Genomic DNA, 27,729 nt, shown 5'->3' with positions numbered 1-27,729 from the left:
ATCAATTTGTTTGGCTCTCCTGCACAACAGGTGCTGAAGAAGATGGAAGAGAAGGCAAAATCTGTCCAAACAGTGAAAGATTTCTTACAGGTCCAACCTCCAAGGTTTAGCAGGAATTGGCCCTCCAAGAATTGGTCCTTTCCAGACTCCTCCAGAACTCAGAGAGGCAGGAATAGGCGTTCAAGAGGCTGAAGTCAATCCAGGGGTGCCTACAGGGGACGCCAGTGGCAGGGTAACAACCAGCGAGGTGCAGCCACAGACACAGCCACCACCACTACTACAGGACAATCACAGTGACTTGGCTCTAGCACCGCCTACCAGGGAACAACTAGAAGCACCCTTGGGCGGGAAGCTAGCTTTATTTTCAGTAAACTGGCATTACATCACAAAAGACAAGTGGATTTTGCAGACAATAGACCAAGGTTACAGGTTTCACTTCCATACTCTACCAGGGAAGAGAGGAATGCCAAACCTACCTCCAAATCAAAAGGCAGAAGCTCTAAAACAAATAACTCAATTATTAAGGATGAGAGCTGTGGAAAAGGTACCATCTATGGAGCAAGGACATGTATTTTACTCCAGACTCTTCCTGGTACCAAGAAAAGAAAGCAAATGGAGACCTATTCTCGACCTGTCCGCTTTAAACACATTCCTCATTGTTCCAAAATTCAAAATGCTGACCCTACAGCAGCTTCTTCCCATGCTGGGCAAGGAGTCTTCGCTGGTAACTCTAGATCTCAAGGAGGCATACCTGCACGTCCCCATACGACCAAATTGCAGAAGATACCTCAGATTTCTTGCAGGATCAGAGCATTATCAATTCTCAGCATTGCCCTTTGGCTTATCTACTGCCCAGAGTGTTCACGAAATGCCTGGCATCAGTAATTGCTCATTGCAGGCTTCAGGGAATCCAAATCTACCCTTACCTGGACGACTGCCTGATAGAAGCGGACAACAAAAACAAGCTAGCAGAAGACTTGAAAAGGGTCATTTACCTACTACAAGCCCTGGGATACACAGTCAATATAAAAAAGTCAAGGCTGATACCATCCCAAAGGATAACCTTTTTGGGTGCAGAGCTGGACACATCGAAACAAATGGCATTCCTAACAGTAGAAAAACAGGAGCAACTCCCTCTCTACTTCTTGGCATTAACAAAGCAGAACCATCTAACAGCAAGAAAAGCCCTGCAAGCTTTGGGTTTCATGGCATCCTGCATAATATTGGTTCCACATGCCAGACTGCATATGAGAAAGTGACAGTGGTACCTAAGGAATTTATGGTCTCAGCACAAGCACAGCCTAGAAACCCAAATTCCAATAATTCCATGCCTGAAGCAAGAATTCCAATGGTGGGCTCAGGCCTGTCAATCAAACAAAGGATTGCCCTTCCACAACACTCAACCAAGCCAAACCATCACAACGGACGCCTCAGACCTCGGTTGGGGGGCCCACATGCTGGACAAGTGCATACAAGGTTTATGGACTCAAGACCAGCTGCACCTACACATAAATCAAAAGGAAATGCTGGCAGTAAAACTGGCAATTCAGACATTCAGACCATTTCTTCAACAAGGTCAACTGTTGATAAGGACAGACAACACCACAGTTATGTGGTACATCAACAAACAGGGAGGCACACATTCGTACCCTCTATGCCGGATGGCAATGGACCTCTGGAATGTGGCCCTGAGTTACAACATTCAGTTACAAGCAATTTTTGTACCAGGAAAAGAAAACATTCTAGCAGACATACTAAGCAGAACTACCACAGATGCCCACGAATGGATGCTGCATCCGGACATCTTCAAAACCATTACAAGAAAATGGGGACTCCCACAAATAGACTTATTTGCATCCCCACGCAATCACCAACTAAAGAAATTCTGCACAAGGACGTACCACCCACTTGCTTGGAAGGTGGACTCCTTATCTTTCAGTTGGAAAAACCTGACAGCATATGCATTCCCACCACTTCCTTTGATGCACAAGGTGCTATTGAAGATCAAAGAGGACCGTCCAAGGATCATTCTGATAGCTCCAGACTGGCCAAGACAACATTGGTACCCATTACTGAGGAGCATGTCTCGGGAACAAATATGGCCCCTACCCCTTGTTCCCTTGCTGTTAACACAGAACAACTACAACACCCTGCATTCAAACCTGAAAACACTGCAGCTGACTGCCTGGAACATTGCATAAGAACAAATAACCCAAATTTATCCCAAAGGGTTAAAGACATTATCTTGGAGGCTCGCAGACCCTCAACAAGGAAAAGTTATTCAGCAAAATGGAAAAGATATTTCATTTGGAGTACTGCAAAAGGAGAAAATGTGTCACTGGTAAACATAGCCAACATCCTGGAATACTTGGCAGAGCTCTTCCACAAAGGCCTGTCCTATTCTTCCATTAAGATTCATACATCAGCTATTTCAGCAGAATACGACTTGGATCCTCCAGTCTTCTCACATCCTCTGCTCAGGCAGTTTCTGAGAGGAATTAAAAATGTAAAACCACCTAGGAAGCCACCATTGCCAGCATGGGACTTGAACTTTGTGCTAGAAAAATTGACACTCCCTCCTTTCGAACCAGCAGCAACAGCAGAATTACAATACTTATCATGGAAAACTGCTTTCCTGCTGGCAATCACTTCAGCAAGAAGGGTATCTGAGCTACAGGCATTAATGGCAGTACAGCCCTTCCTGATCTTCCATCAAGATAGAGTGTCCATGAGAACAAATCCTACTTTTATGCCTAAGGTGGTCTCCAGAGTATCTTTGAATCAGGCTATCCACCTACCTACATTCTTCCCCAACCCACAGAACAGGGAGAAAGACTGTTGCATACCTTGGATGTGCATAGACAATTACGCTACTACCTGGACAGGACCAAGAGCAATAGAAAAACTGACCAGCTACTGGTAGCATATGCAACAGGAATGGAAGGAAAAGCAATTTCAAAACAGACAATCTCTAAGTGGATAGGAAATTGCATTAGATTTTGTTACTCCTACCATGGGAAGAAAACTCCAGAAAACATCAGGCCTCACTCTACAAGGGCTACAGCCACTACCACAGCTTTTCTACGAGGAGTGGCTACCAAAGACATTTTAGAGGCTGCTACTTGGAGCTCCGTGCATACATTTGCCAAGCATTATAATTTACCTTTATACTCTAGATCCCGAGCAGGTTTTGCCACTGCTGTTTTGCAAGGGATCTTAACTACACCATAATTTCATTTCTCCTCCTCCCCCAGTTTGGCTATGGTATTCTACCCATTTGTAAGGACTGCAGATGCATCCTTGAAGGACATAGTACAGTTTTGTACCTACCATAAATGTAGATGTCCGATAGGAATGCATCTGCAGTCAGGATTACCCACCCTCCTTCCCCTCTGTGGTACTCCTAGGGTATTTGCCCATCTTGTAGCTAGCTGGGGGAATTTATTATGTTGTATTTGTTTGTTTATATGTACATACATGCTTATTTTTTGTTTGCTCTCTACTATTTGGAATCATTTGCATTTATCCAAATTTAGCCTTCCTAGAGGGCACCTGGCATCTGGGGCAAGAAACACTGAGGAAAATGGCGTCGGCTGATGCCTTTATACCCGAATAACTGCAGCTATGACGTCGGGTGAAGTGCGACACCAGCCGAGGCCAGACCCAGACTTTGGAATCCGGCTGACCGAAGGGCTGCCTGACGACAGGACAACCCATTTGTAAGGACTGCAGATGCATTCCTATCGGACATCTACATTTATGGTAGGTACAAAACTGTACTTTCCCTGTGACAGGGATTCTAGAGCATTAGACAGATGGGATTCTAGAGCATTAGACAGATGGGGGAAGAAAGTTTACACTTCTGCAACTTTAGCAGTGAGAGCTTTAAATTGCCAGTTTCACATGCTTAAATACCAACAATATTTAATGTCTCTGTTAAAACAGAAAATGCTTACAAGTTCAGAACATCCTGACTATAAGGAAATGCAGGATTTATTGCATGCAGCTGAACAAGTGGGAAAACATACTCTGCAATGTGGTTTTGATTCATTAGAGGCTTCTTGTAGAGCAGCAGTTACAGGATCTGTGATTCAAAGGCATGCTTGGTTAAAAGAACAAGTTTTACCTGATCATGTTAAGGCAAAATTATTGGATGCCCCTTTACAGCAGGATATTTTATTTGGTGTTAAGGCAGAAGAGGTATTAAAGAAAATTGAGGATAAGGCAAAATCTATGCAAACAGTGAAGGATTTCTTACAGGTACAGCTACCTCGATTTAGCAGAAATTGGCCCTCAAAGAATTGGTCCTTTCCAGTGTCAGACAGACCACTAAGCGGCAGATACAGACGCCCAAGAGGCAGATCTCAGCCCCAAGGCTCCTACAGACCACGACAGTGGGGTGCTTCAACCCCAAAAGGAGGTGAAGACAAGTCACAACCTTATAGGAAACAGTCCCAGTGACTTCCCCCTTCGAATGCCAAGCACTTAACTTTTGGCAGCTCCCTTAGGGGGAAAACTAGCACTTTTTTCTCAAAATTGGCATATTATCACCCAAGACAAATGGGTTCTAAATATTGTGTCTCAAGGTTCCAGGTTCCACTTTCACACTCTATCAAGGTTAAAAGGAATGCCAGACCTGCCACAAAATCAATGGGCAGAGTCACAAAAGCAAATAACAGCCCTCATGGCATGAGAGCTATTCAAAAAGTGCCACAACAGGAACAAGGACAAGGATTTTACTCAAGACTCTTCCTGGTCCCCAGAAAGGATAAAGCCTGGAGACCCATACTAGACCTCTCTAAATTCTTAACTGGATATTCCGAAATTCAAAATGTTGACACTACAGTAGCTTCTACCCATGCAGGGCAAGAAGGCTTGGCTTGTTACTTTGGACCTCAACGAGGCATACCTACATGTCCCTATCAGAAAAAAACTGCAGAAGATACCTCAGATTCATAGATGGTTCAGTGCATTACCAATTCTCTGCACTGCCCTTTGGCTTATCCACTGCGCCCAGGGTCTTCACAAAGTGTCTGGCACCAGTAATTGCATTTTGCAGACAAAAAGGAATTCAAATATACCCATACTTGGATGACTGCCTTCTTCAAGCAGAGAGCAAGGACATTCTTCTAAAGCATCTGGCGTTTGTAAAAAGGTTGCTAATTTGCCTGGGGTACACAGTAAATGAAAAGAAGTCAAAACTAGTGCCCTCACAAGAGATAATATTCCTGGGTGCCAGCTTAAATACAACGGCCCAGATGGCTTATCTCACACCAGACAAGCAAGAACAACTGACTCAGTACTTTCAGTTGATGGCAACAAAAACCCAACTCCCTGTAAGAAAAATTCTGCAGGCCTTGGGATTCATGGCATCCTGCATTCTACTAATTCCATATGCCAGACTGCATATGAGGAAATTACAATGGTACCTGAAAAGTGTTTGGACTCAACACTGTCACAGTTTGGAAGCAGCTGTACCACTAATTCCCTGCCTACAACAGGAGTTTCGATGGTGGGCACAGTCATGTCACCTCAACAAGGGACAGCCCTTCATTCTACCCACAACCAGGCAAACACTAACAGATGCTTCGGATTACACCTGGGGAGCACACATGGCAGTAAAATGTTTTCAGGGCAGGTGGGCCGCAGACCAAATGCCCCTTCACATCAATCAAAAAGAGATGCTAGCTGTACAAAATGCCCTTATAGCTTTCAAGGATCTGCTGCATCCAGGACAACAACTACTAAAGACAGGCAACACCACAGTTATGTGGTACATAAACAAGCAGGGGGGCACTCACTCCTACCCCCTCTGCAGACAAACCATGACCTTGTGGAACACAGCTCTAAACTATCAAGTTCATCTGCAAGCACAATTCCTGCCAGGAGAGAAAAACGCACTGGCAGACGACTTAAGCAGAAACATCATGGATCCCCACGAATGGGAACTGAATCCACAAATATTCAGAATGATAACGCAGAAATGGTGGAGCCCGGATATAGATCTGTTTGCATCCCCAACAAACTACCAGCTACAGAAATTCTGTACAAGGAGTTACCATCCACAAGCATGGAAAGTGGATGCCGTCTCATTCAGCTCGAAAAACCTACAAGTATATGCTTTCCCACCACTACCTCTCCTGCCAAAGGTACTCATAAAAGCCAGACAAGAAGAGCCAAAGATGATCCTGATTGCACCAGATTGGCCACAACACTACTGGTACCCAATCTTAAAGAATTTAGTACAAGGACCACCCTGGATTTTCCCTCAAATACCACATTTGCTGACTCAGCACAACAATCAGATACTCCACAGCCAGCTAAAGACCTTAAACGTAGCTGCATGGAAGATTCCTTAGTAAAGCAAGCAGTGCCTCTTTCCAAAGCTGTTATGGATGTCATTCTGGAGGACAGAAGGCCTAGTACCAGGAAAGCCTATTCGGATAAATGGAAGAGATTCTGTGCCTGGAACCAGGCTCACAACCTTTGACACTCTTGTCCCAAACATTCCTCAGATACTACAGTATTTAACTGAGATGCTGGACAAAGGCCTCTCCTTATCATCCATCAAGATCCACGCCTCTGCCATCTCTGCTCATTACAGCACCAATTTTCTCTAATCCCTTGCTAAAACAGTACCTCAGAGTGGCTAAAAACATAAGACCGCCCTTAAAGCACCTACTCCAACTTGGGACCTCAACTTTGTTTTGGAAAAATTAACTTTACCTCCTTTTGAGCCAGCTAGCACAGCAGAATTAAAATATATCTTTTGGAAAACTACTCTGCTCCTGGCAATAACATCAGCACGAAGAGTTTCAGAATCACAGGCACTAATGGCAGTGGAACCTTTCCTCATTTTCCACCAGGACAGGGTGTCTTTAAGAACTAACCCTACGTTTATGCCAAAGGTGGTATCAAGTGTGGCTCTAATCCAAACTATTCACTTGCCAACTTTTTATCCAAAACCACAGAATAACGGGGGGAGACTACTGCATTCTTTGGACATTCATAGGCAGTTATGCTTCTACTTGGACAAAACCAAAGCTTTCAGAAAATCTGAGCAATTATCGGTAGCATATGCTGCGGGAGCACAGGGAAAAGCCATTTCTAAACAGACTATTTCAAAATGGATAGGACTTTGTATACGTTTGTGCTGTACACACCATGGGAAACCTGTACCTAGCAGCATTATATCTCACTCCACTAGGGCAACAGCCACTTCAACTGCCTACCTCAGAGGAGTACCCACCAAGGATATTTTGGAAGCAGCAACATGGAGTTCTGTGCATACCTTCACCAAGCATTACCATCTGCATCTTTACTCTAAATCCAGAGCTGCCTTCACCACTGCTGTGCTGCAGGGCCTAATAGCCACCCCTAATGCTTTATAGAACCAGCCTCCCTACCTTAGCTTTAGGATTCTACCCAAGTGTAATGACTGCAGCAGTGTAACACGATGAACATAGTACAGTTTTGTACCTGCCATAAATGTAGATGTTGAGTGTAGACATCGCTGTAGTCCAGGTTACCCTCCCTCCTTCCCCTCTTAACTGCTGGTATGTACCCATGTCTTCTACCCTTTACTACCTATGGGGAGTATTTGCTGGTAACTGAAAGTTGTTGTTTGCTTTTCCTATATTTGTTTTATTAGCAATATAAACTGCCTACCTATTTGGGGGCACCTGACATCTGGGGCAAGAAAAACTGAAGAAAATGGCGTCTGCTGCATCTTTTATACCCCTGCCGCACTGACGTCTGGGAGGAGGCGACAGCAACCGACGCCGGACCAAGACTTTGGAACTCAGGCCGACTGGGGAACCGCCTGACGGCAGGATAACCCAAGTGTAATGACTGCAGCAGTGTCTACACTCGAACATCTACATTTATGGTAGGTACAAAACTACTTTTCTGCTACACACAGCATGGGAAACCTGTACCTAGTAACATTAGGCCACATTCCACCAGGGCAACAGCCTACCTTAGAGGAGTACCTACCAAAGATATCTTGGAAGCTGCAACTTGGAGTTCAGTGCCACCTTTACCAAGCATTATCATTTGCCTCTGTATTCTAGATCCAGAGCTGGCTTTGCCACTGCAGTGCTGCAGGGCCTTTTAGCCACCCCAAATCCTCTATAGAACTAGCCACCCAACCTCAGCTTTGGGATTCTACCCAAGTGTAATGACTGTAGCAGTGAAACACGATGAACATAGTACAGTTTTGTACTTACCATAAATGTAGATGTTCGAGTGTCTTCACTGCTGCAGTCCAGGTTACCCTCCCGCCATCCCCTCCTTTTTAGCTGGGATTTATCTACCCTCCCTCCATCCCCTCCTTTTTAGCTGGGACTTATCTACACTTTTCTACCCTATACTACTTATGTGGTGTATTTGCTGGTAACTGAACATTTTGGTTTTATTTTTCATGTATGTTTTATTAGCAATATGTATTGCCTACCTATTTGGGGGCACCTGACATCTGGGGCAAGAAAAACTGAAGAAAATGGCGTCGGCTGCATCTTATATACCCCTGGTGCACTGACGTTAGGGAAGAGGCGACAGCAACCGACGCTGGACCAAGACTTTGGAACTCTGGCCGACTGCGGGACCGCCTGACGGCAGGATAACCCAAGTGTAATGACTGCAGCAGTGAAGACACTCGAACATCTACATTTATGGTAGGTACAAAACTGTGCTTTTTCTTTAAATCCAGAGCTGGCTTTGTCACTGCAGTCTTGCAGGGCCTTATAGCTGGCCCTAATGCTATTTAATTTCCTCCTCCTATCGCTTTGGGAATCTACTCAAATGTGATGACTGCAACAGTGAAACACGAAGAACATAGTACAGTTGTGTACACTTACCCTAAATGTAGATGTTCGAGTGTATTCACTTTTGCAGTCCTGGTTTCCCTCCCTTCAGCCTCCCTAACTTCTTTTGGCTATACCTCTTCTCTCCTTTACTATGCTTAAAAGCTTTTTGGTGCATTTGCTTTTTTGTTGAAGGTATAACCATGTATATTTTCAGATTTAATTGCATCCCATTAGGGGGGCACCTGACATCTGGGACAAGAAAAACTGATGTAATGGTGTTGGCTGCATGTTTTATAACCCTGATGACCTGACATTACGGAAGAAGAGACAGCAACCAATGCAGGACCCAAAACTTTGTTAATCAGGCCGACTATGGGCTACTGCAAGCAGATGACCCAAATGTGATGACTGCAGCAGTGAATACACTCGAACATCTACATTTATGGTAAGTGTACACAACTGTACTTTTTCCATATTTCCTATGATTTGAACTCTGTGGTTTATTGTAAATATATATATTTAGTATTTTCTTGTTGTTTTACTATTTATTATTACACATATTTAAACTTCTCATTGCGCCTGCTCCTTTTTAGAAAATATTTAAGCTTTGAGACTATTTACACATTTATTTGGTGATAACTCTGCCCACTCCTGAAAGCTTTGCTGTTTGGTCAACTGCTACCATTTGTACTAGTATTAATATTACACAGTATAGAGGTCCAGACACTGGACTGAGAGTGATCCCTCTGTGCTCTTAAGGGAAATTGTGCTTGATGCGGAGAGGTCTGCATCTGGAAATACTGAGTGTGTATCCATTTGTCTTCCAAGTCCCTCTACATTGTCAGTGGTGAGGACTCATGCTCCTTGATTACTGGCAAATCCCCTTTAGAAACCTGAAATCCCACTTACCAGAAACCCAAAAGACCAAGACGAAAAACTCAACATCCCAGAAGACTGACCATCCGGAACATCGGCAAATCACCAACAGTAAGTAACCACTTGGCCAGCATGCTGGTTTTTGCCCCTTAGCTCTGCGGTAGTGCGTTCTCAGAGTTGGTATATTTAGATAGGGGGTGTGGGGGGGGTGAAGGTCCCCACATAGGTGGGTTTTCTTTGCTTCAGTTTTAGTGTGTTTGCGGGTTGGATGATCGGTTACTTACCGTTAGTGATTTGTCAGTGTTTGGGCAATCGATCTTCTTGGATGTTGTTTTTTTCATCTTGCTCTTTTGAATTTTGGGTAAGTGGGATTTTGGGTTTCTGGAGGGGATCCATACTGACCCGATGTGGGGATGTCACAGCATATATGATTATCGTCGAGACACACTACATTAGCTAACAAAATGAAAAACAAGGGGAAAAAAAACACAGATTTAATTTTTTTTTTCTGCAGGGGACAAAGCCCCCCCCCCCCCCCAATCCCCCTGCCTCGTTAAATATACCATCATTGGGATCACACAATAATGAGGAGAGAGAATTTTCTTTTCCCAACTGTTCAATTCTGGACATAAAAACTAACTGAATAAAGAAATAGGAATTTTCTGCTTGTTTTATCAGATTCTCATTTCAACAAGCCAAACATGCAGTCAACATAATTGCACCCGTGTGTGTGTGTGTGTGTGTGTGTGTGTGTGTGTGTGTGTGTGTATATATATATATATATATATAGATAAAGTCAGTGTTTTTTCTTCATAGAGTGACCGTATGGTGAAAATTGTATCCTCCTTATGCAGTTCGTGTTTCTGAATGTGGAAAACTCTTCACCTTTTACCTGTTGTTTTGCACAGTTATATGTTTTCTTGCATAATTTCATGTCTAAAACAGACCAAAGTTTAAGTGCAGGTGCTGAACACAGAATAATTTGTTTATCACTAGTGCCACCTTGCAACAAGCACTGGAACTGCTTAGTAGTTCCATCTGCAGGTGATGTCAAGATGAGCAAATTTTCCAGTTTTTGCACATAAATCTAGCTATTGTAAAAAAAAAAAAAAAAAAAAAAAAGGTTTTGTGATGTCTGTATGTCAGCATGACTTTTAATGGTTATTGCACCTTATTCATCTTGGCAGTCTACACGTTGTAACAGTCTTTAGTCCTTTGTATGCATCTCTTTTGTTTCTTTTCTTCACCACTGAGAATCTTTAACCTTCTTCCCCTACACAAACACCCACCATTGTCTGCTGTCTTGATCAGTTGTGTGAACCTTCCCTGGCTTTCCTTCTTTCCTCCAGACTGAAATATGCAGTGTCGTTTGTTAGTGCAGTATGTTTTTTTTGGGCAGGGTGGAAGGGGGGGGTGCTTTTTTGCAGTAGCTGCTCTTGAGTGTTCACTGATGAAAAGTATAGTGCAGTAAGGCGTACTATCTTTGTGCAGTGTCTGTGTGCTTCCTACTCTGGACTGCAGTTATCTACGTAAGAGATGCTATTCTTTGGCATATACCTCCTAATAGGTTCATAGGTTCATAGGTTTATACTAGGCTATCTGCCCTAAGGCATTTATAAGCCTAGCCCAAATTATTGTGGCTTACGCCACCCCTTATATGAAAAAATACTGTGCCCATTAGTTTGTTGTGCCTCTGTCCAGCAGTGACCCAGAGATGATTCCCGGGGTAAACCTACGATCTCCCATCCACAGGTCTAGATTTCTCTTGAACAGAGTCAGCGAGGTGCTCTGCCTCACATGGACCGGGATTTTATTCCACAGCATAGGGAGTCTCTGAGTGATAAATCTATCCCTCCAGCACGTCCTATTTATATCCGTGCTAAGGTTTAAGTCGCTTGCTCTAGTGGTTTTGGTGGATTTGGATTTTTTGAGGTGGAGCATGTCCATTAATTCCGGGTTGGACATGGCCTTGTATGTCAGGCACATGTCACCTCTGAGCAGACGGTATGCGACTGAATAGAGCTGGAGTTTCTTCAATCTGGCAGCATATGACAGATTTTGGAGTCCTTATCCTTTTGGTGAGGAACTTTTGGGGTCTCTCCAATTGCTGCAGATGTCGGGTGAGATACATCCCGAATGGGGCATTGTACTCGATCATTGGTCTGATAAGTGAAGAGTACAGGGAACAATGACCTCACTAGATCTGGATGTGAATCCTTCATGATCAGGTGGGCAATGTAGAAGGTCTTTCTAACCACTTTAGCAATGTGAGTGTCAAAAGAAAGGCCACTGTCAACCTGGGTCCCCAGGTCCCTGATAACCTCTTCTGTGCTTAGTGGATTGCCACCTATATGGTAGCTTGGGGTTACCTTGTTTTTCCCGAAGGGTATGACTATACATTTTTGGCGTTTAACTTCAGGCCATGGCTCTGGCACCAGCTATCTGTTTCTGTGAGTCCCTTCTGAAGGATATCCGTGTCCGATGCACTTTCCACTATGGCGCCCAGTTTGCAGTCATCTGCAAACTTTGTCAGCCAAAGTCCTCCCATGTTGGCCTGTACTTCTGAGAAGTAGATGCCAAACAATAGGGGGCCAAGGACCGAGCCCTGTGGGACACCACTTGTGACCGGCTTGGAGTCTGACACAGCGCCAGCAACTCTAACCCTGTGGGTTCTGTCCTTAAGCCAGTTTGCAACCCATCTTGTGACATATGGGTTTACATTTAAGCTGGTAAGTTTTTCTACAATACCCGAGTGGGGTATTGTGTCGAAAGCCTTTGCAAGGTCAAGGTAGGCTGTATGGACTATATTGTTTGTTTACTGCTTTTGTTTACTGGGAAAGTCCAACTGAGCACAAGTCCCATTTTCAGTAGAGGCCCAGGAAGAGATGCTCCATTTTACAGAATGAATAGAAGCCAGTAATACAAGATTTACGTAATAAATGCACATATATGCAGTAGTAATACTATAACAGTTAAAAAAGTGTACAAACGTAGAGTAGTAAATGAACATACATAGAATAGTATTAGTAAGACAGTTAATGAAGCATGACAGTCGAAACAAGAATACAGTAAAATATTAGCTAATATTAAGCTTGGTAAGAGTTTAGTTACTTTAAGATGGAATCAATTGTAAACAGATAATGAGTAGAAGACAGTGAAGTAATTCTAGGATGAAGATGGTTACAAATTATGAAGGAGTACTGAGGAGGTCCAGGTGTGAAAGAGAGACATTGGTAGTAGTGGAGAGGGTTGATGATAGCCTGATAGAGATTGTGAAGAAGTAGCTGTATTATGGCCAGTTACATAACAGTTATGAAGGTAAGAGTTTGGTGATTATTTAGGAACATCACATATACCGACCTGGCAACTAAAGTAGGTAGGACCTTAGCTGAAACAAATAACCAAGTAAAATTGACTGAAGGGAGCAGATGGAGAATTGTAAAGAAAGTTACTTTATTAATTATAGTAAACATTTAAGTGCTTTTGTCCCTATTTGGGATTTCATCAGACCTAAAGCAATAAATATTCCAACATCCTTAAGTAGCCAGTCTAATTGTTAAAACAACCAAAGATCAATGGAAATAAGTTAAAATGCTCGTCAACTAATAAACCTCCTCCTATTTTTATAAACCTGCTGTGTTTTTAAAGAAACAGGTTAATATTAAACAACATTTTAAGGGCCTTAGTTGAGTTTTAAATGATTTTAGGGAGTGTTCTTGTTTTATTGCTAGTGGGATGGAGTTCCAGGTTGTAGCAAGATGGCGAGAGCATAGTGATTTGCTAGCAGAATTGCTGAGTTTGGATACATGTACTAGGTATTTGCCTGATGAACATAGTGGCCTTGAAGAGTTATGCATTTGTATGAGGTTGGATGTGGATGGACAGTTGAAGAGGTGATGTGTTTTTTCATAGTGCCTGAGAGGAAGGGTTTGGCTCTATAGAGAGAGTGTAGTTTTGGTGTAATTTTTTCACTATATTTTGGATGTGTGTGTCATATTTTAGGTTTTCATTTATTTATTTTTGTTTTTATTTTTTATTTAACATTTGTTTACCAGGAAAGTCCAACTTGGAACAAAGCCGATTTTCAGTGGAGGCCCGGGGAGAAACGCTCCAGACGTATATCTTTGTAATGTGGGAGGAAACTGGAGTACCCGGAGGAAACCCACATGAACTCAGGGAGGACATGCAGACTCCACACAGAAGTCACACCAGCCGAGAGTCAAACCGGAGAACCTATCGCTCTGTGAGGCAACAACTCTACCACTGCGACGTCCATCTAAACAGATGCCTAGCAATGTAGTATGTATTATAATTTCAGTTTTTGTTTTGTTGGATGAGGTATCTGAGAAGAAAGTTTTGTTGATTACAAGAGTTTAGGAATAGCTGGGCAGATGTCAGCCAGGTTTCAATAAAGGAGAAGGACTTGTGTGTAATTCTTGTAGTTATTTTTTTTTTTTTGCAGCACAAGTAACTGTGGCATTATCTGAATACTGTACTAGGATGCAGGTTTTACAGGCTTTATGTAGTTCATTGATGAAGATATTTAACAGAATGTGTCCAAAGATTGATCCTTGTGGTACACCATCTGGGATGAGGAGGAAGGATGAGATGTCTTTTAGCCACTTGAGAGCTTGAGCTTTATTTTGGAGGTAGTTACAAAGCCAAGAGATAGCAGTAGTCATGAGTCATGGGTTATGAAGTTTGTGTTGGAGAACAGAGTGAGAGACCCTGTCAAAGACCTTGGATAAATGAAGGAAAAGGGCAAACGCTTGTTTTCTGTCATTCCTGTATGTGTTTACTGTATTGGTGAAACTAAGTAAAGTGGTAGGGGTACTGTGGTAGGGGCAGAAGCCACGCTGAGATGAAGCGATGAAATTATTTTGTGTCAGGTAATGTAAAGTTTGTGACGGAATGCATTTTCAGGTGTTTTTGATAAGGGGAGAGGATGGCATGGACATACAGTTTGAGATTTCAGTTGAATGCCTTCCTTTATGGAGGGGAAAATGTGGCTTTTTTTCCCCACTAGGTAGGGCCATATGCTTCATAGATGTAGCAGTTTATTAGAACTGAAATGGGGTAATCTATTCCTTCTTTAGCTATCTTAAGATATTTACTGCATAGGTTGTTAGGGGGCTAAGATGGTGGGTTTCAGTTTAAGTAATATTTTTTTTGTAAGTAGTGGGGACTGATTGGAAGGAGAGGTTATTAAGAGGAATGATTGGTGGTGCTGTTTGGTTGTTTGCATTATGGGAATTTTGAAGTAGTGATACTAAATGAAATGAAAGTTAAAAGCATCAGCACAGTTGGTAGAGGTGTTGTTAGCATTAAGTGCAGGAGATGGTTTAGTGTTGTGGCTGGGAACTGAGCACTTCGTTTATAAAGGGCTAGAATGTTTTAGGAATATTTGTAGTTTTTATGCTGCAGGTCAGTGTAGTATTTTTTTAATCTAAATTAATTTGAGTTTTGGTTTAGTTTCTGAGTTCTGTGATATTTTTGGAGATAATGTTTTATTGGAAAGCTATGTATTCCAGGCTGTCTCTCTAAGTCTCCTAACGTGTTTTGTATTTTGAGGCAATCTGGGTACAGGTTTGTCCCAAATACTCCTTTTTTTCCCCCCTTAAGTGGAGCAACTTAATTTAGGTTGTTCAAGAAAGTAGAATTATAAAGAGCCACTGCATCATCTAGTGGAATGTATTTTAGAGAATTCTAGTTGTATTATTTTAGAGAGTAGATAAAGGAATCTTTGTTGAAATGTATGAGGTTACCTGAATTGCCGAAATTTGGCCACGTTTAAATATTAGTTTGCTTTCGTATTACATAGGTAGATGATCACTTAGGGTATCAGGAAGGGTACCTGAGGTAAAGATTTTGAGTCATATAGGTAAGAGTCAAGTCATTTAAGTTTTCTTAGTGTTTGAATTATAACTGGTGGGAGTTGTAACTAACTGTGAGAGATCATAGAGATTTATTGATTGGTTAGGTGAGTTGGAAGAGAGACAAACCTATTCAATATTAAAATCACCCAGTATATATTATCATTGGGAGATGTTAGATAAGACCCAGCAGAAGACGTCTTCCACAATAAAGAGATTATTACCAGATAGGAAGTGAGCACCTTTGAGGGATAATGTCTTGTTTTGGTTGAGTTTGAGTGGAGATGATAGAATTTCTGCTTCACCAAATTGTAGAGGATTAGTGGTGAAAGAGTAAGCTGCAGAGAATTTTTGTTTAGTATTGTCACTCCACCAGCCCTTATACTATGTTTGTCTGCTCTTAGTATATTGTAGTTTGGAGGTAGAATTTGATTATCTTTTGTTTCTTTTTTTAGCCAGGTTTTAGTTAGTACTACTGTAGCGGGAACATGTAGATGAAACCAGGCATGGAACTGTGGAATTTTGTTGTAGATGCTTGTAATGTTTTATGTGCAACTCATTCACTCCAGTGCAACTATTTTGAGTATGTACCTTTAACTCCTAGTGAGTGTGGCCTGAGCCTTTAAAAATTAAATTATCACCTTACAATTCTAACAAATACTCATTGACAGAGGTCAAATATCAATACAATTGTGTTTGCCATCATGTATGCTTAAAGATAAAATATTTTTAAACCTTGTATGTAGCATGGTTTTGGAATTATTAATGCAAATATACATAAGTAATATTTGACGCCTAGAGGAGCAGTAGGAAGTAACTGCAGATGCACCTGGAGGCGTCACTCGGATGTAATGAGAAGAACAGGTAGTGTTATGTTGTATTTAAGGGCTGTGGTTTGTGAAGGTTCTAGAGTTAAACGTTTTTGGGGATGTAGCTAGTCTATGGTTTAGGTGGATGTCATAACTGAATTTTAGTTTGGGGGAGTTTTGACTGTAGAATAAGCATTTCATTTTAATTTGCCATTCTAGGTTGTGTGTTATGGGGATGTGTAAGTGTAGGTAGTGTTTGAAAAAGTCTGTGGTATTGGGAGAGTGCAAGGTAGGGTGCTGTCTTGGGTGAATTAAGGGTCAAGTAAGCTGTAGCATGTTGGATAGTACAACTAGGAAATGGTGATGGGCTGTGTAGAAGTGTGAAGGTAAAGATGTTGTGGGTGAGTAGCAGAAGTGAGAGTCTGGATGGAGATTGAGATCATGGTGGTTAGTTGTAGAGTGATATTTTGACAAGTTTATGGATAGAGGAGGGGTGGAAACATGTGTGGTGTGTTGTATTGGGAAACAGTATGGTGATGTCCTTCAAGAATGCAACTGCAGTCCTGACATATGGGTTGTCCTGCCTCAGGCAGCCCTTCGGTCGGCCGGATTCCAAAGTCTGGGTCCGGCATCGGCTGATGTCGCCTCCTCCCCGACGTCAGAGCGGCTTGGGTATAAAGGCATCCGCCGACGCCATCTTCTTCAGTCTTTCTTGCCGTGCGGTGCGCGAAGCAGAAGCAGTTCGCAAGTGCCGGTCGGTCAGCTCCTGTGTTTTCAGTTACTGAAGTCATCAAAAAGCTAAGTACCCCATTGGGGAACATTTTTCTTGCCTCAGCCGATGTCAGAAAAAATTGAAAAAGTTAATAATTGTTTGTCTTGTGGTAAACAAATACCTCATAAGGACTTCCATTCTTACTGCCTTCCCTGCCTGGGCCCAGACCATGACGTCTCGGCCTGTGCTGCCTGTGCTTGCTTTAATAAGCGCACACTCAGGCGCCGGGCAGAATTTGCCAAAGACTTTTTTGGCGAGAATTTCACTTGTATCATGCCGTCGGAACAACCAACAGCACATATTTCCAAAAAACGCAAGGACCGGGACTGACATCCTCGGCCCGCGTCGTCCACCGATACCACGCCTAAACCTTCCGTGAGTGCATCGGTCTCTTCGGAGGCGGTAATTCAACCGCTCCAGGCCGACGACACCGCTTTAACGCGTACTTCAGTCCCGGAGGTTTCCCTGGTGCCGGTTGTTGATTTTCCTCCCGAAACCAAAGCTCTAGATTTACCTGACACCATACCAGTGGATAAAGTTACTCCTGCACGTGGGGCAGCTAGGCCTCCAGTCTCCATGTCCATCAAGGCCTACGCACGTGCTAAGGCTGCTAGCCAGGCCAAGGCCCATCCTCCTAAATCTTTTTCCCAGGGCCCCTCTTCTGACAAACAGATCATGTCTCTAGCTGCAGACCTAATCTCTCTAATCAGAGGTTCTCAGTCGCATCCAGACAGAGGTTCTCAGCCGCCTGCAGATAAAAGGCCTAGAACTGAGCAGACAGATAACCCTCTCTTCAGATGAAGCCTCTAGGGATTCTGAGCACTTCGATACCCAGGAAGAATCCTTCCAGGCCTACGAGGATTCTGATGCTGAGGATTCAATTCCTTCTGCCTCTCCTCCAGAGGATATTTCTTTCGGAGAAGTTCTCCACTCCATGAGAGAGCATTTTCATTGGCAGGGTCAGGAATTCTCTGACTCCAGGAAAAGGCTACGTACCTTCCTTAAGTTACCCCAGCACAGACCACTAGCTATTCCTCCAGTGTTGGATGTCTTGGATGATGTATACTCCGACTCCAGTACTTCCCCTGATTCTCTCCCTCCTGCTCCTGTCAAGCCAAACAGATATTACAGGGTTCCTGAAACTCATAAGCATCTCTTTAAGGCCCACTCTGTGGATCTAGAAACTATTTCTCAGGGGCCCAAAGGAGTGGCTACTTCCTCGCCAAAAACCCTTTGCCCATGGACAGGGAATCTAGGTCCCTGGAGAGATGGGGCAAAAAAGTTTATACCTCTTCCACCCTTGCCATGAGGTCACTTAACTGTCTGTTTCATATGTTTCAGTACCAGGATTACTTAATGGATGATTTGCAGAAAAAGTTAGCCTCTCCTGAGCCTATAGATAGAAAGGCATTGCAGGATTTGGTTCATAACACTCAGCAGGTTAGCAATCATTTTCTTCAGTGTGGTTATGATGCATTGGAAGCTTCATGTAGGGCAGCTATGACAGGGGCCGTTATACGTAGATATGCTTGATTGAAAGAACAGCCACTGCCAGACCATGTTAAAGTAAAACTCCTAGATGCACCTTTGGAAAAACAGAAGCTTTTTGGTGCTAATGCACAAGATGTGTTGAAGTCTATCGAGGAAAAGGCTAAATCAGTACAGACAGTCAAGGATTTCCTCCAGGTTCAGCCACCCAGATTCAGCAGGAATTGGCCTTCAAAGAATTGGTCCTTTCCAGACACTGACAAGTTTCAAAGGGGAAAAAAACAGACGTGCTCGAGGTAGAGGGCAATACCGAGGCTCCTGCAGGGGCCGCCAATGGCAACCACCAAATCAGAGAAGTGGCGCAGGGAGTTCAGCTGCACCACAAGGACAATCACAATGACTTGACTTTCACACCGCCGACCAAAGCTCAAAGAGAAGCACCTCCAGGCAGAAAATTATCCTTATTCTCAAAGAACTGGCACATTTTAACCAAGGACAAATGGATTCTGGACATAGTAGACAAAGGTTACAGGTTCCACTTCCATACCTTACCAACGAGACAAGGCATGCCAAACCTGCCACAAAATCAAAGGGCAGAGGCACTCATACAAGTTTCAAAGTTGTTACAAATAAAAGCAATAGAAAAGGTTCCTCCTCAGGAACAAGGCCAGGGATTCTATTCAAGACTGTTCCTTGTTCCAAGAAAAGAAAAGCAATGGAGGCCTATTCTGGACTTGTCCGCTCTAAACACTTTTCTCATTGTGCCAAAATTCAAAATGCTGACGTTACAGCAACTCCTTCCCATGCTGGGCAAGGGGTCTTGGCTGGTTACTCTAGACCTCAAGGAGGCATACCTGCATGTCCCAATCAGACACAGTTGCAGAAGATACCTCAGATTTCTTGCAGGAACAGAGCATTATCAATTCTCAGCATTGCCGTTTGGCTTATCTACTGCGTCCAGAGTATTCACGAAATGCCTGGCATCAGTAGTTGCACATTTAAGGCTCCAGGGGATTCAAATTTACCCTTACCTGGACGACTGCCTTATACAAGCAGACAGCAAACAAACCTTGATAAGAAACTTGGACTATGTCATTCAATTACTACAGGCTTTGGGATACACAGTCAACATTCCAAAATCAAGACTACTGCCATCCCAACAGATTATTTTCCTAGGAGCCAAACTGGATACACAATCACAAATGGCTTTCCTCACAGAGGAGAAACAAGAATATTTACCAGATTACTTCAAAGGCCTAGCAAAGCTCACCCAGCTGACCGCAAGAAAGATCTTGCAGGCCCTGGGGTTCATGGCATCTTGCATTCTTCTGATCCCTCTGGCAAGACTACACATGAGAAAGCTACAATGATACCTAAAAAGCTTATGGTCTCAACACAGCGACAATCTAGAAGACGTAATACCACTCATTCCATGCCTGCAAAGGGAATTTTTGTGGTGGGCTCAAGCTAGTCAGTTAAACAAAGGCATGTCTTTCAACAAGCCTCAAGCAAATCAAACCATTACAACAGACGCCTCAGATCATGGATGGGGGGTGCACATGGAAGGCAGATGCATTCAAGGGCAATGGACTCCCAGGGAAATGCATCTGCACATAAATCAAAAAGAGATGTTGGCAGTGATACATGCAATCGAGGCCTTCGAAAAATCCCTTCAGCAAGGTCATCTGCTAATAAGGACAGACAACACCACTGTCATGTGGTATATAAATAAGCAGGGGGGCACTCATTCGTATCCCCTCTGCAGACTAACAATGACTCTTTGGGAAAAGTCCCTGAAACTGAACATCCACTTACAATTCCAGTTTGTTCCAGGCAAGGACAGTGTTCTGGTGGACAGGCTGAGCAGAAATGTCTTGGATCCGCACGATTGGATGCTGCATCCACACATTTTCTCGCAAATAACAAGTGTATGGGGAAGACCGGACATAGATCTTTTTGCTTCTCACCTCAATCATCACCTGGAGAAGTTCTGCTCAAGGACGCACCATCCTCTAGCCTAGAGAACGGATGCTCTCTCCTTCAGCTGGAATTCCCTAACAATTTATGCATTCCCTCTTCTACCATTACTGGCCAAGGTGTTACTGAAGATCAAAGCAGAACAACCAAAAGGAATTTTGATAGCTCCAGACTGGCCAAGGCAGCACTGGTATCCATTGCTACTGAGCATAACTCACACCAAACCGTGGCCCTTGCCTCAATGGCCTCTGCTTCTAACTCAGCACAATTACAGGACTGTTCATCAAAACCTGCAAACACTGCAGCTGACAGCTTGGAGGGTTCCATGACTTTTAACCATATCTCTCTCTCAGAAAAAGTTCAAGAAGTCTTGCTGGAAGCACGCAGACCTTCCACTAGAAAAACCTATTCAGCCAAGTGGAAGAGATTCTTCATCTGGAATGCCAACAAGGGTCAGGATGCATCAGTAATGAGCATACCACAGATATTAGAATACTTGGCAGAAATGTTTCATAGTGGCCTCTCATATTTTTCCATAAAAATTCACGCTTCAGCAATCTCAGCAAAATACAACTGTGACCCACCTGTGTTTTCGCATCCCTTGCTAAGACAGATTCTAAGAGGGATAAAGAATATCAAGCCTCCCAGAAAACCACCAGTACCTGCATGGGACCTCAACTTCGTCTTGGAAAAGTTAACTCTTCCTCCTTTTGAACCAGCAGCATCTTCAGAAATGCAATTTCTCTCCTGGAAAACATTTTTCTTGTTGGCAGTTACCTCAGCAAGAAGAGTCTCGGAGATACAGGCCCTCATGGCAGTACCTCCCTTTCTCATTTTTCATCAGGACAGAGTCTCTCTAAGAACCAATCCTTCATTTATGCCAAAAGTGATATCCAGGGTGTCTCTAAATCAAGCAATTCACCTGCCTACTTTCTTTCCCAATCCACAAAATAAGGGGGTAAAGCTGCTGCACACTTTGGACATACACAGGCAATTACGCTACTACTTGGACAGAACAAAGACCACCAGGAAGTCTGACCAACTATTTGTAGCCTATGCTGCTGGAGTGCAAGGAAAGACAATCTCCAAACAAACAATTTCAAAATGGATTGTACAGTGCATCAGATTTTGTTACTCTTTCCATGGAAAAGGTGTGCCAGCTAATATTAGGCCACACTCCACCAGAGCTATAGCCACATCCACAGCCTTTCTTAGAGGAGTGGCTACAAAGGACATTCTAGAGGCTGCTACATGGAGCTCCGTGCATACATTTACCAAACACTACAACCTGCCTTTATACTCCAGATCCCGAGCAGGCTTTGCTTCGGCAGTCCTGCAGGGCATTTTAGCTACACCATCCCTTTCCTAGATCTTACCACCCCTAGCTTGGCTATGGTATTCAACCCATATGTCAGGACTGCAGTTGCATTCTTGAAGGACATAGTACAGTTTTGTACCTACCATAAATGTAGATGTCCGATAGATATACAACTGCAGTCAGGTTTTCCCTCCCTCCTACCCCTCTGCAATTTTTTCCTTTGGGTCCATTCCCCCTTTCCTTTATTAGCTGGGGATATCTGTTATGGTGTATCTGTTTATTACTGTTGTGCATGTCTGGAATTTTTTATCCATTCACCAAATTTAGCCTTCCTTGGAGGGCACCTGGCATCTGGGGCAAGAAACACTGAAGAAGATGGCGTCGGCGGATGCCTTTATACCCAAGCCGCTCTGACGTCGGGGAGAAGGCGACATCAGCCGACGCCGGACCCAGACTTTGGAATCCGGCCGACCGAAGGGCTGCCTGAGGCAGGACAACCCATATGTCAGGACTGCAGTTGCATATCTATCGGACATCTACATTTATGGTAGGTACAAAACTGTACTTTTTAAGTGTTGGTAAGTGGAGGGCAAGGAGTATGTTGTGATACACAGGACAGAATGGAGAAAAGAATAGAGTAGGGGGTATTGAATGAAATATGGGAGGGACTGCAAATAGTTTGTGTGCAAGTGTTGTAGACTATTGGTTGAGGTCTGAGGTGAGAGGAGATAGGAGGTTTAAGTTTAGAGTAAGTGGGGTGGGTGGGAATAGGGAGTTAGGGGAGTGGAGCAGGTTCCACTTTCTCAGAATGTTGTGGAGCAAACAATTGATCAGTGATCTGGGGCAAAAGTAAATCTGTGTAACTGTTACTGTTTCCATCTTACTGTAAAAAGCAAATTATATAAAGCAGGGAATTGATGAGAAAATTTACGCACTTGCGTTATAGGAAACGGGTAGCAAGAATGGTTTAGTACATAAAATAAGAGAAGGGAGATTAGGGTGGTTTGACAGAAATTACTGCTTATTTGTGAACTGTTCAACAGAAAAAGTGAAATTAACTATCAGCTTTTTATTGTTAATCTAATTACCTCAAGTTGAAAGGGGGAGGCAAGAGGCTTATCTAATGTGGATCTATGAAAGACTTATTAAAAGTAAACCAAGTATTTCTGAATGGGAGTTGTATAAAATATTCAAATATGTGAGAGATGCATATTAAAATCTACGTATGAAGAGATATATTAGGCTATTTAAAATTGGGTAATGCAGTTTTTAATGTATAGAGCAGCTATGTCTCTGATGTAGTGTGTGTGTGTGTGTGTGTGTGTGTGTGTGTGTGTGTGTGTGTGTGTGTGTCATACAAATATTACAGCAAAGGTTTGACTCCTGGAAGTGAACAAAAATGTGAGGAAGTACCTATCAAAACACCTGTTTTATAGGTGTTATATATCCACAGCACGGTAGTAAAGAGGCTGCCCTTGACTTGTCTTTGTCAAACTACCCCTGAATTCCAGTTGTTTGATATTGCCTGTAGCATGCAAAGTTAGGTGGTAAGTACACGTGGGTGAATAGCTCGGGTTGACTGAGAAGGGAAGTGTACTTGTCAGAATAAGGCATGCACACTACTCCTTGAAGAGTCCATGGTGGGAGCTGTGTTTTTTCTTTGATATGAACCTGTAGTTCTTGTTTATTAATTGGATAAAGAAAAAAAACACTTGTAGCATCCCCCCCCCCCAGTATTAAATGGTACAAATTTGTAATTCTGTGTTTTATTTTTTGCCATTTGGGTTAAATGGGAAACCAAGTTTCCAATGGGTTCCTGTAGATACATTGACAGAAGTTTATTGAATGTAAAACGATTGAAAAAGATTCACCAAAATACCTTTGATTTTTTTTCTGTACTATTGCTTGACGTCTGAGTTGATACGTATATAAGTTCTGGGGGTCCTCCTCATGGGGATTCAGGAAATCTTCCTCTCTGCAAAAAAATATCCTATGAGATTTGACGAATATTTGTGTTTTGTGTTCACCAAAACTGTTTTTTGTGACTCAACATGATTTCTTCTCCATTATGGTGGTTGGATAGTATAATGTGTTACCATAGGCACTTAGCAGCTGAATGGGCCACTAATACCTGCCCTTGTACTAGAACTCTTAATTCATGAGACAGGGGGAGGAAAAATTAAGTAGCCCTTATAAAGTTGTACTTGTTAATTAATGGGGTGCACCATTTGAGTACAAGTGTCTCTTTGTAAGCACTTGTTTGGCAAGTTGTACAGTGTGCACAGCCAGAGGGAATTAAATTAAACTTAGGGCTGCAGGGCTACATCTTGTTGACATCTCAGAAAAATACGTTCCTGTATGCTTTTCTTGCCTGAACACTACTGATTTTCTATTTTGTGCCAGAATGTGCCTTTTTCATTTTGTGTAAATTGTCATTGGAAATGGTAAACAAGAATATTTCTAGGTCAGCTTTAAGACGGCATATCTTGAAAGTACAATGTCTCTTGCTACTTATGTACAACCCAGTGTTGCAGCTTTTCTTATTTCTTTCATTCTTATACTAGAATAAATTTAAAGGTTTTTAAATCCACCTAAGGTATTAGGTGTTTTGTCCATATCCCTCAGGGATGCGTTTGCTTCTTATGTGCATGACTTCAGAGTTGTGTTTTAGAAATTGTCATGTCCAGACTGTTACCCCTTAACATATACCTCAGCCTTAAGAGTTTCTAAACTGTATATGGTGTCAGAGTATAGGGGTACTGTTTGTTGACATTTTTTGAAATCTATGAATGAACCCCAGACTAGTGTGGTAGAACCTCTATCTTTGCTGTGTGCAGTCTTTGAGAAGATGCATTCATTTTTAAGAGTTTTCAGTTGTTATCTATGAATGTTCAAAGAGCAGATCACAGTAATTTCTGTGGTTTCTGTCAGGGCTTATGGACTCAATAGACCAGTCCTTGTATAGCCATTAGTTTGCACAGAGAGAAAAGCTGACGCATCAAAGTTGCTTCATTGTAGCAGTGACTACCACAACTGGAATGTTGCTCTGAAAGGGTCTGCTTTCAGGTGTAAGCTGAAACAAGTAGTTTTTCTTAGATGTGTGTAACCTGTTGTAACTAGTCCCTGTTATGCAGACGGAGAATTAAAAATTCCAGCTGCATTTGCACACTGCATCAGATAATGAGTCATTTATTATTTACTATTATTTATTTTATTTTACATTTGTTGACTGGGACTATCCGACTGGATGTATATCCATTTTCAGCAGAGGCCCGGGGAGCTTTGTCAGTTCAAGGCAAAGTAAGATTCTGGTTTAACATTATTGTATAGAGTACACACAGATGATCAGTTTATGAATTAGGTAATTCCGTAGTGGTGAGGTAGTGTAGGATAGTGTAGAGGGGAAGAAAGTAACGGGGTAGATGGAAGGGAATATTAACAGAGGAGAGATAGGTAAGGTTGAGCGGATGATAGGATAGGTATGAGAGACAGGAAAGTGAGGTATTAATATATGTAGTAGAAGTAGGGTATAGGGTGTGTAAGTAGTAGATAGGTAATTTAAAAATCTGGCAATGGTATATGAGTGAAAAGGACTATGGGTGGTATAGTGGATGGGGGTTACTGAAGTGTGGTGCACTGGAAGTTGCAAGCTGGTTTATGTTCATACTGAAAGAATGATCAGCAAAGAAAACTAGATTGTTGGATTTCCTGTGCAGTTTTCTTTAAACTAAACTGAGAGCTTTTGCGTTATGCACATACTTTTGTGCCAGATTCATCATTTATGCCAGTGCCACTGGCATGGATGTTCACTCTGTTGTGTGGTCTTATGTTGAAAGAGCTTAGTTTAGCTGGTAAGCTTGTTGCTGGTGGTGCTGGCTGAGGCAGTGGAAGCAAGTGGACAGTACCAGCTTTCCTGTTTTGGAAGCTAGATATAAAAAAGAACACCTCTTTCTGAGAACCTCTGCCATGCTCAGTAGTGTTTGTCAGAGTGACAGCAGGATATGCCCTCAGACTCAACTGTCTTTAAAGATTACTCAAGAGCAGACCTGTTGCAGTTAACAGATAACCTGATGATATTTAACCCCCCCCCCCGATGACCCAGTATCAGTATACTGCTGCCTTCACAGGCAATTACTTTCTTACCCCAACTGTTGACATTGTTGCCTATCTGACACAAATACAATGCAAAGTTCAGACACAAATTCCTGTGGTGAAATCCTATCATTTTTTATTTATTAAACCAAAGATAAAACTGTCAAAAGGAACAAAGCAAAAAACTGTTAACAGGGAAACCTTTCAGACTTGAGGAATGTAAACCACAGCCAGAACTTAAAGTAGAAAACTTTAATAGTCACTTTCAAAACATACAATGCTTAAAAATTTGAGCGCTTTCGTTCGTTCATGTTAAAAGTCAAACTTCATCAGAAGTTTAACAGTTGCAAATGATATAAACGGTTTACCTTCATATCGTCGATCACATATGATCGACCGCAACATCGTCGAACCGTTTCCGCGAAACCAGAACTATGAAACTTTTAAAATGTCGAATAAATGTCGAATTTCAACATTAACGGCCACGCCACACCTCTACACCAGTGCTACCATGGGTCAAAAAGGGGGTGAGATTTTGTCATTTGGATATATGGTATTCGACGTTTGGGACGTTCGCACTTCAGTATTCGCGGAAGCTGGGTCGACCATATTGAAATCGGCATTGTGAAGGTAAACCGATATAAACACCTTTATATCAAACACCAAAGGTGGTTATATCATTTGTAACTGTATCTGCTAGTTCAAAGAAGTTATCCCTTATCGATCTCATAATAGAATATAATACCACTTTCATTTTGTACCTATCCAAACATATGAGTCAACTCAATAAATCTCAGCATTTACTCTTAGAGAAAATCAAGGGGAATGCTTTTGTTTGCTATGCAGCATGCCGTAAAGTACTCATTTATTTCTTCTCTGGTTTTTTTACAAACTTTTGAAGTGGGCCTTTGCCTTACCTATAAAGTCTCAAATGATTGTGTTCTAAGGGACATTCTAGACCAGTTTTAAAACCAGCAACACTGCAAAGACCTACTTGAAAGAACTGAACTTTAATTGTAACATAAACAGAACCTTATTGAGAGAGAAAAAGAGAGACATCTCTCAAAGAATCCCCTTCCTGTGGAAAATACTTTCTCTAATAGTTAAGCAAACAAAACCCTTTTACAAACACGGTTGGGATGATTGGATGGGAAGTTGTAAAATCACCCCAAGCCTGGCCCCTCAAACCCTCCCTGGAGGGAGAAGGATTTAGTTGGTAATTACTCATATAGAAGGATAATGACCAAGTGTTATCTGAGTCAAGACTATAAATGAATCAGGATGATCAACAATCTAGTATGAAACTGTAAACCTCCTGGTGAAGGCTAGGAGGTATGCCTTCTTCATAGAGTATAGAGCTCATACATAAGACTGTAGACAACACGTGAATTGTTGAAGTGCTCCTGTAAAGACTAGCATGCCATGCTTTGCACATGGTATTCCGTTTTAGAGCAGGAAGGAGTGAAAGATTTGGTCAAAATATCCCAGACCTCTCTGCTTTTGTAAATGTATGATTTATCCAAGTTCAAGTATGTAAGAGGCATTCAGATGGCGTGCGTGTGTGTGTGTGCGCACTCTTGCATGTATGCATTTACAGTTGAGGGGTGTTAGAGAGGAAAAATGTCAGACAGTAGCCTCCATAAGCATTTCATGCCTTGGAAACATCCATCCATAGTACTTCTAATATAAAGGCTGGATGCAAACCACAATATTTAGA

At 42.4% G+C, this 27,729-nt stretch overlaps 1 protein-coding gene across 3 annotated transcripts in view; it reads left to right on the top strand.

The window, feature by feature from the left end:
- The window catches only part of EP400 (E1A binding protein p400), a 3,509,270-nt gene that overhangs the window by 1,642,536 nt on the left and 1,839,005 nt on the right, over positions 1–27,729 (top strand). The gene's annotated exons all lie outside the window — the stretch shown is intronic.

This window comes from Protopterus annectens, chromosome 1.part0, assembly GCF_019279795.1.
Source record: "Protopterus annectens isolate FY-2018-M chromosome 1.part0, PAN1.0, whole genome shotgun sequence".
NCBI lineage: Eukaryota > Metazoa > Chordata > Ceratodontiformes > Protopteridae > Protopterus > Protopterus annectens.
Note: the sequence above shows the minus strand (reverse complement) of the source record. Positions and strands in the feature narration are given on the sequence as shown.